We start from the raw sequence: 8,279 nt of genomic DNA, 5'->3' as shown, positions 1-8,279 counted from the left end.
TATTTCCCCTTAGCTGCCTTTTTTCTAAACTAAAAAGCCTTTCCTTGCGGGAGAGTTGCTCCAGCTCCCTGATCATTTTGGCTGCCCTTTTCTGCTCCTTTTCCAGCTCTATAATACGTTTCCAGAGATGGGGACGACCAAAACTGTGTTGCAAGTGTGGTCACACCATCGATTTGTATACAGCCGTTACAACAGGGGTCCCCAACCTTTTGAGACCTGTGGGCATATTTGGGAATTTGAGAAACTGCTGTGGGTACCACCACAAAATGCCTAATCAGCAGATCACCGCTTTGACGTCTACCTGTCGTGTCTAGGGATCTCAGGCTGCGTCTTATTTAACCAAAAGTTTTGTTTCATGTCTCTTGGACACTGCAACATCTCTTAAATAAGGTGTTGTGTAATTTGGCTAATTGCTGGTGGTGCAATACAGCTAATGCTTCATTTAAACATAAATTTTGGCAATGTCCAATAGTTGCTTCTTTGCGTGGGAGGTTATTGCAAAGATAAATTTTGTACAGGAATAGTCTTTAATATTCACTGATGTAGACACTCTTTTAAATTATTTACTTGCTTCATGGAAAGTAACAAATGGTCAGCATGAATGGATTCTCTGCGCCCTTTTGACACCTAGAAGATTGATATTACAACACTGGGAAGATAAACGCTCACTTCCTATAATGCAATTAACTGAGGACCTCACACCGCTTCCAATATTTGAACAGGTGGCACATAGACACCATCTTCAGATGGATACGTATTTGGATTTTTGGTCCACTTTTGTGGAAGCCTTTGTATAATTGCTAGAAAGTTGTATGCAATTCATGCAAATCCATGTACATATATTTAAAAAATGGAAAGAAAAAAAGAAAAACGTAAAAAAAATGGGGTGCCCGTGGACACCATGTTGGGAATCCCTTTGCAGGAGCCATCACTGGTGCCCAGGGTGCCATGGTATCTCCGAGCACCGCAGTGGGGGCCCCTGCATTACAATATTGTTGGTTTTACTTTCAGTTCCTTTTGTAATGATTTGTAAGGTGCAATTTGTTTTAAAAACCACTGGGAAAGCTTTGGATTCTGGAGGAGAACTAACAGCCACTTCACCTTTACTGTCTGTTTTGATTGCTACATTACCTGGGGTTTGCTACATCATCTGTCCTCCTCTTCCTCCTCCTTCTTCCAGGATCCTGTGACCTTCGAGGAGGTGGCGGTGTCTTTGATGGAGGAAGAGTGTGCTGTGCTGGATCCAGGTCACATAGGAAAGTCATGGAAGAAAATTGTAGAAATCTGGCCTTTCTGGGTAAGGTCCCCTCTGTGCCTTGGCTGATAGATCCTGGAAGCAAGAATTGCTGCTATTCTTAGGCTGTACCAATGTCTACTAGAGATTTCGTTGAAGACATCACTTGGTGTTCCATCCTCATTGGACGCATTCATTCATTCATTCATTCATTCATTTCCTCATGTGAAATGATGTTATTTGAGATAACATTTCTAGAGTTTTGCAGCTCTCCTTCCATACTACAAAGTTGCTAGATATAATTTTTTCCCCACTAGCATCCACTGATCACTGTACAAAATTGTTGTGTGTTGGGAAAGGCATGGGCTAAGGAGTGTTTTAAGTTGGTAACATTTTATCAAGAAGGAATTGACAGATTTCTTTGGCCCTTGTTCTGTTTCTATCCTGACAACAGATGAAATACCATCCATTTTTAAATTTATTTTATTTATTTACAATACTTATATATCACTTAATATCATAATATCTCGAAATCTCAATGGATTTTTTAGCAGATGAGCCAAGGAAAACAATCAATTTTTATTGGTGGCAATTTTATTTGCGTTATGATTAACATTACTCAAGCTGAAGAAGAGGCTTAAGGCATTTCCACCCTGCTCTTCACTTGACAAGGGGCTCACATAAGCCCAATATGAACAATACTATGTCATTAAAACAGCAGACTGGTTAAAGAGCAGGCGATGATAGCAGTTTGCTTCTCCTTCCTCTCCTGCTCACAGGGCAGATGGCTGCAGTGGCCTTTTTTGATGGTAGAAGGGGCTTAGCCCAGTTTGATGAAGGAGCAGGCTGTCAGAACCTGGCTTCCCAGAGACGAGGCCCAATTCACAGTAAAGCCTTTTATTGCCGTAATTCCAGTCAATAGGTTTATGCCTTTACAGCCCCAATAAAGATCCACAGCTAACAGTTCACAGCATAAAAGTTAGACCAGGTTCAGTTCATGAGCACCAAAACAAAACCCCAAGCAGCTGGTAGAATAAATCCCCATCAATTCAGGGAGTCCAAGACAAAATAGGGAAGCTTTGCAGGTTATCCAAGTGTTGTTTATTTTTTATTTGTTTGTTTGTTAAACCTACATACAGCTAAATATAATAAAATCCCTCAGTGGTTCACAAAAAATATTAAAATCACATTTGAAATACAATATTAAAAACATAACACTAAAAACACTTCCAATTACAATAAAAGGAGCAGTACAATGGAGCTGCATGATTAATTTAATTACAGCCCAGGGAAAGCCTGGGTGAACAAGTGTGTTTTCAGGAGGTGTTTGAAATATTCCACAGTTTCTGCCTCCCGAACCCGAGGGAAGGTTTTCCAAAGGTTGGGTGCCACTACTGAGAAGGCCCTCCATCGGGGTATTGCATGGCCACATTCTGTTAGTTCTGAAATGACCAGCAACGTCTCCTCTGACAATCTTAAAGGTCACCTGGGTGTCTATAAGGGAAGGAGGTCTGCTAGGTATCCTGGTCCCAAGCTATTTAGGGCTTTGTATGACATTAACATAACCTTGTACATGGCCCGGTAGCTAAGAGGCAGCCAGTTTCTAGCAAAGTCTACTGCTAAAGGCTTTAAATACAAAGGAGTGTCCACTAAAGATGTGTCGGAGATTCGATTCTAACAGGGAAACTTGCCTGTTAGGCGATTGCTGCATCTCACAGGATGCCTCTGCTCTACCCTTTTTAATTGACAACACAGTAAAGGAGACACCCCTGAAGCAACCTGTTCCGCCTCCTGCTTCCCTGTTCCCATGGAAATCTCCCCTGGTCGAGGAGCAGGGGCCTCCGCCAAGGTCAGGTCTCCCAGCTGTGGAGATAGGCCATTATCAGCACCCTGCGCCTTCCCCCTTTGTGGCCAGCAAGCCAGTGGGAGTCCTTGTAGAACTGAGTTCTCAGGGTCCTGGCTTCCCATGGCTGGGCCTGATTCTGCAGCGTCCCCTTCTGACTCAGAAATGGTGTCGGAGGCTATAGCTCCCCCTGAACTGGGGCAAGGCCTCACACAGCTGGAGGTGAAGGCAAAGATGTCAATTCGTCTCCCTGGCTTCCTTTTCTTCTTCCTAATTGAGTTTGTTCCTTCATTTGAGGATCCCTTCCTCCTGGGTCATATTTCTCTCTTTACTTCTACAGGTGATGGGAGGAAAAATGATAAAGAGGATGAAAAGCAGAGAAGAAAAGCGGAATCAAAGCAGCAGTGGAAGAAGAAATCTGTTGTTTCTGAAGGTGTTGGCATCCATGAAATCCCAACACTAGAAGAGTGTCATAAAGGCAACAGAAGAAAAAAATTCCCTCAGTGTGGAAAAAACGTAACTAGGATATCAAGCCTTAGTATACCCACAAGAGTGCATGAAGCGAAGAAAACATTTAAATGTTCAGAGTGTGGAAAGAGCTTCAGCAGGAGGATACATCTGACTGTACATCAAAGAACACACACAGGGGGAAAACCGTTTAAATGCTCAGAGTGTGGAAAGAGCTTCAGTCAGAGTGGGAGCCTCACTAACCATCAGAGAATCCATACAGAAGAGAAACCATATAAATGCTCAGAGTGTGGAAAGAGCTTCAGTCAGAGTGGGAGCCTCACTAACCATCAGAGAATCCATACAGGAGAGAAACCATATAAATGCTCAGAGTGTGGAAAGAGCTTCAGTCAGAGTGGGAGCCTCACTAACCATCAGAGAATCCACACTGGAGAGAAATCATTTAAATGCTCAGAGTGTGGAAAGAGCTTCAGCCAGAACAGTAGCCTTACTAACCATCAAAGAACCCACACGGGAGAGAAACCATATAAATGCTCAGAGTGTGGAAAGAGCTTCAGTCATAGCAGTATTCTTACTTATCATAAAAAAAAACACAGTGATGAAAAACCATTTACATGCTCAGAGTGTGCAAAGAGTTTCAGTTGTAGCCACAACCTTGCTTTACATCACAGAATCCACACTGGAGAGAAACCATATAAATGCTCAGAGTGTGGAAAGAGCTTCAGTCACAGCAGTAACCTTACTTCCCATCGAAGAATTCACACGGGGGAGAAACCATATAAATGCACAGAGTGTGGAAAGAGCTTCAGTTCTATGCAAAATCTTGCTTTACACTACAGAATCCACACGGGGGAGAAACCCTATATATGCTCAAAGTGTGGAAAGAGTTTCAGTCACATCAGTAACCTTACTTCCCATCAAAAAACCCATACAGGGGAGAAACCATATAAGTGTTCAGAGTGTGGAAGGAGCTTCAGTCAGAGTGGTAACCTTGCTTCCCATCAAAAAACCCACATGGGGGAGAAACCATACAAATGCTCAGAGTGTGGAAAGAGCTTCAGTCATAGTGGCAGCTTTACTTACCATCAAAAAACCCACACATGGGAGAAACCATATAAATGCTCAGAGTGTGGAAAGAGCTTCAGTTCTAGCCCAACCCTCACTTTACACCACAGAATGCATGCTGGGGAGAAAACATTGATATGCTCAGTTTGTGGAAATAACTTCAATGAAAAGGAACACCTTACTATTCATCAAAGCACCCACACAGGATAGAAATTTTCAGAGTGTGGAAAGCGCTTCAGTTGTAACCAAAGCCTTGTTCTACACCACAGAATCCACACTGGGCAGAAGTTATGCGAAGGCTCAGAACTGTTGAAAGAGTGTCAGTCAGAGAGGCAACCTTACTTCCCATCAAAGAACCTAGACTGGTAAAAAACCATCCTGATACTTAGTGTGGAAAAAGCTTCAGTCCGAGTTTATTTATCATAAAAAAATCCACACAAGGGAAGATGTCTGTTAATTACTCAGTGTTGGATTCTATCACAAGGTGAAGAATTCACAAAGTGTCTGTGAATTCTAGAAATGCTTGGAGTGGGGAAAGAACCTGAGGGCACAGATCTTCATATGAAATGATTCTCACTCAAGCTACTTCATATAATTATGATTAGGGCTCCCCCCCCCCCCCGCTTTTTTTAACCAGTCAGACCCTAATAAGAATCCATGCAGGAGAAACCATGTAAATGCCTAAAAATGTGGGCAGGCCAGGGCGGGGGACACACAACACTTGTGTTAGCATGCAAACTGTACCACACAAGGGAGAATGTGGAAAACAAGCTGCAGTTGGAATTAACATTTTACAGAGCTTTATGAATGGGCTCTCTCCTGCAGGCCTCTGGTGTATAAACCTTGCCTCTTGGTGACAATGTGAATCTTTGCCATCACAGGAATAGATCTCTTGGAAAATTTGCCATGGCAGAGGAAGGAAATCTTATGCATCTATGGACTACTTTCAAACTATCTCCTACCCACCAGTGTTTGAACTGTTTCTACAATTCAGTAGGATTTAAAATGGCATGATCTGTTCACATGACACGCTAACCCACACTCAGTGGTTGAGTGTGGGTTGTTGTCAAACCGTGGATTAGCGTGTTGTCTGAACCCATGTCATTTTCTGCAGGGTGGCTTGTTAACCGTGCAGTTTGGCTTGTTAAGTACCTTGAACAACCCAAAAACAAACCATGGGTTCTCAAGATGTCTCATTTGAGAAAAATAAGCCGCTGAGTTTGGGTTAGCGTGTTATGTGAACTGAGTCACTATGTTGTTTCACCCTCTACTGTTTCCTTGCTGTGGGTAATAGCACTCCAGGGTTGCACTCCAGGATTTAATTTCCATTTGGATGAGTGACCCCTGGGGACTTCCATCATTTTAAATTGTATTCATTTAATTATTTATTTGAATTTCAAAGCATACAAACATTGAACAAAGAAGGAGGAAAAAAGGAACAGAATATAACAATCAAAACACAAAAACGATCAAAAGAAAGAAGAAACAGAACTGTTGTAAATCAAATCAATTTACAACATCACTTACTAGCTCAAGCGTTTTGGTTCCAGTAAATAAAATTGAAAAACATAGCCACTTTTGCCTCTGTAAAGATAGACGTTGAAAAATAGGACAATTTCTTCTTTGAACCATTTTAGTGAATGTATCCATGTGTACAATTTCCAGTATTTTATAAACTATTCTGAATCAGGACATTAGGGATTTCCAGTAGCAAGGGTATCTTCTTTTTTTGCGGAGACAAATTCATAATTAATAAGCTGATTGTTTTATAGCTATTCTTAGGGCGCAATCCTATCAGGATTCCTATCAGACTCCGAGCTTGGATCCTGATGGGCATCCTATGCAGAGCGGGAGGAGCACGGAGGGATCTACTGCCACCCTCCTGCTGCTCTGCATCTGCAATAGATTGTAAATGTTGGTCGTTTATAATAGATTCTTTCCTCTATATTTCCATATGCACTGTATTTAATTACGGCATTTAGAAGTTTTCTTGCTATGTTTGGCAACTGAAAACTGGATGTATTTTGCTGTTGTGAATCTGTATATACTCAATTTTAATGTGTTTATAAATAATTTTACTGTTGTAAGGCGTTGAGTCAGATTCGTAGTTTTTATTACCTTGCTTTTCTACATTGTGGTTCCCCAACTCCTTTCCTCACTATTTCCCTCCCTTCCCCGTCCCTAGCCTTCTTTTTCTTCCTTCCTAGCCCCTAACCTGGCTCTTTCTCTTCGTCACTTTTTTGCTGTTTCTCTCCACTCCCTGCTTATAGCCTTGCTATTTCTCTCCCCTGCCCTCTTTACCTTGCTGTTTCTCCCCTCTCCTAGCCCCTAGCTTCACTCTTTCTCTCCCCCATTGCCTTGCTTTCTCTTTCTCCCCGCTGAACAGCTGATCACTGGCAGGTTCAGGAACAGGAAGGGGTACCTGGCTCCCAAGGTTTCTCAATGTTGTATTAAGTTTTGTTGTTTTGAAGGGAGCAGGGAGTGGAGAGTTTCATGGGCGCCCTGACACGCACAGGCGCTGCGTTGGAGACCCCTGAATCTAGCAGCGGGGAATGGTGGAGAATGCTCAGAAGGAACATCATACTTGCCGGATCTGCCTTCTAGGGAATAGAGCACAACCTGTAGGCCTCATACAGACCATGGCTACTGTTCATGCGGCCTGGCAGAGCCCTAGGAAGGCCTCTCCACTTTTCCCAGCCATCAAGATCACCTTTTTAAAAGTTGATTTGTTAGGAGGCCATGGGAGAGTGGGTGATCCTACACTGTGGGGCCTGCTTGTTCGTGGTGGTTCTTGCCGCATTTATCTTGGAAAAAGGGCCAGATGCAGTCAGGGGGTGGCGTCAGCACTGGGCATCTTTGGGCAGCTGCCAGGGCCCCCCACTGATACCTGCCCTGGGACCACCCTTTATTTCTTTTCCCTTGCCTGGCACTCTGGCAGCTGGGCCTAGTCCCCATTTGCCCCACCAGGGCACTGCTGTAGCATCCCTCTGGGGCAGCGTGAGATTAAGGGTGCAATGCTATGCATGTTTAGACAGAAAAAAAGTTCTACAATCCCCAACATTCCTCAGTCAGCCAGGTTGCCTGGAGAACGCTGGAAATTGTAGGACTTGGTGATGGCTGTGGAATGCTGAGAGTTGTAGGCTTTTTTTCTGTCTAAACATGCATACGGTTGTGCCTTAAAATGGCGGCCGGGAGTTGCGGGCCTTTTTTTCTGTAAAAAAATGCATACGGTTGTGCCTTAAAAAGGCGGCTGGGAGTTGGGGGCCTTTTTTTTCCGTCTAAACATGCTTACGGTTGTGCCTTAAAATGGCGGCCGGGAGTTGTAGGCCTTTTTTTTTGTCTAAACATGCATACGGTTGTGCCTTAAAATGGCACCCGGGAGTTGTAGGCCTGTTCTTTTTGTCTAAACATGCATACTGTTGTGCCTTAAAAAGGCGGCTGGCAGTTGTAGGCCTTTTTCCTGTCAAAAAATGCATACGGTTGTGCCTTAAAAAGGCAGCTGGCAGTTGTGGGCCTTTTCTTTTGTCTAAACATGCATACGGTTGTGCCTTAAAATGGCGGCCGGGAGTTGCGGGCCTTTTTTTCTGTCTAAACATGCATACGGTTATGCCTTAAAATGGCGGCCAGGAGTCGTAGGCCTTTTTTTTTCTCTAAACATGCATACGGTTG

The 8,279-nt window shown here is 43.4% G+C and overlaps 1 pseudogene across 1 annotated transcript; it reads left to right on the top strand.

Moving 5' to 3' along the window:
• Positions 1-901: 901 nt before the first annotated feature.
• LOC146356097 (uncharacterized) lies at positions 902-7,643 on the top strand (annotated as a pseudogene). The gene is made up of 3 exons (XR_014787122.1): positions 902-994; positions 1,181-1,297; positions 3,418-7,643. The product of XR_014787122.1 is annotated as an uncharacterized LOC146356097 (transcript).
• The last annotated feature ends 636 nt before the right edge of the window (positions 7,644-8,279 follow it).

This window comes from Heloderma suspectum, chromosome 2, assembly GCF_057233095.1.
Source record: "Heloderma suspectum isolate Gila_16-S chromosome 2, 16-S_ref, whole genome shotgun sequence".
NCBI classification, from domain to species: Eukaryota; Metazoa; Chordata; class Lepidosauria; order Squamata; family Helodermatidae; genus Heloderma; species Heloderma suspectum.
This window is presented reverse-complemented; position numbering and strand designations above follow the sequence as displayed.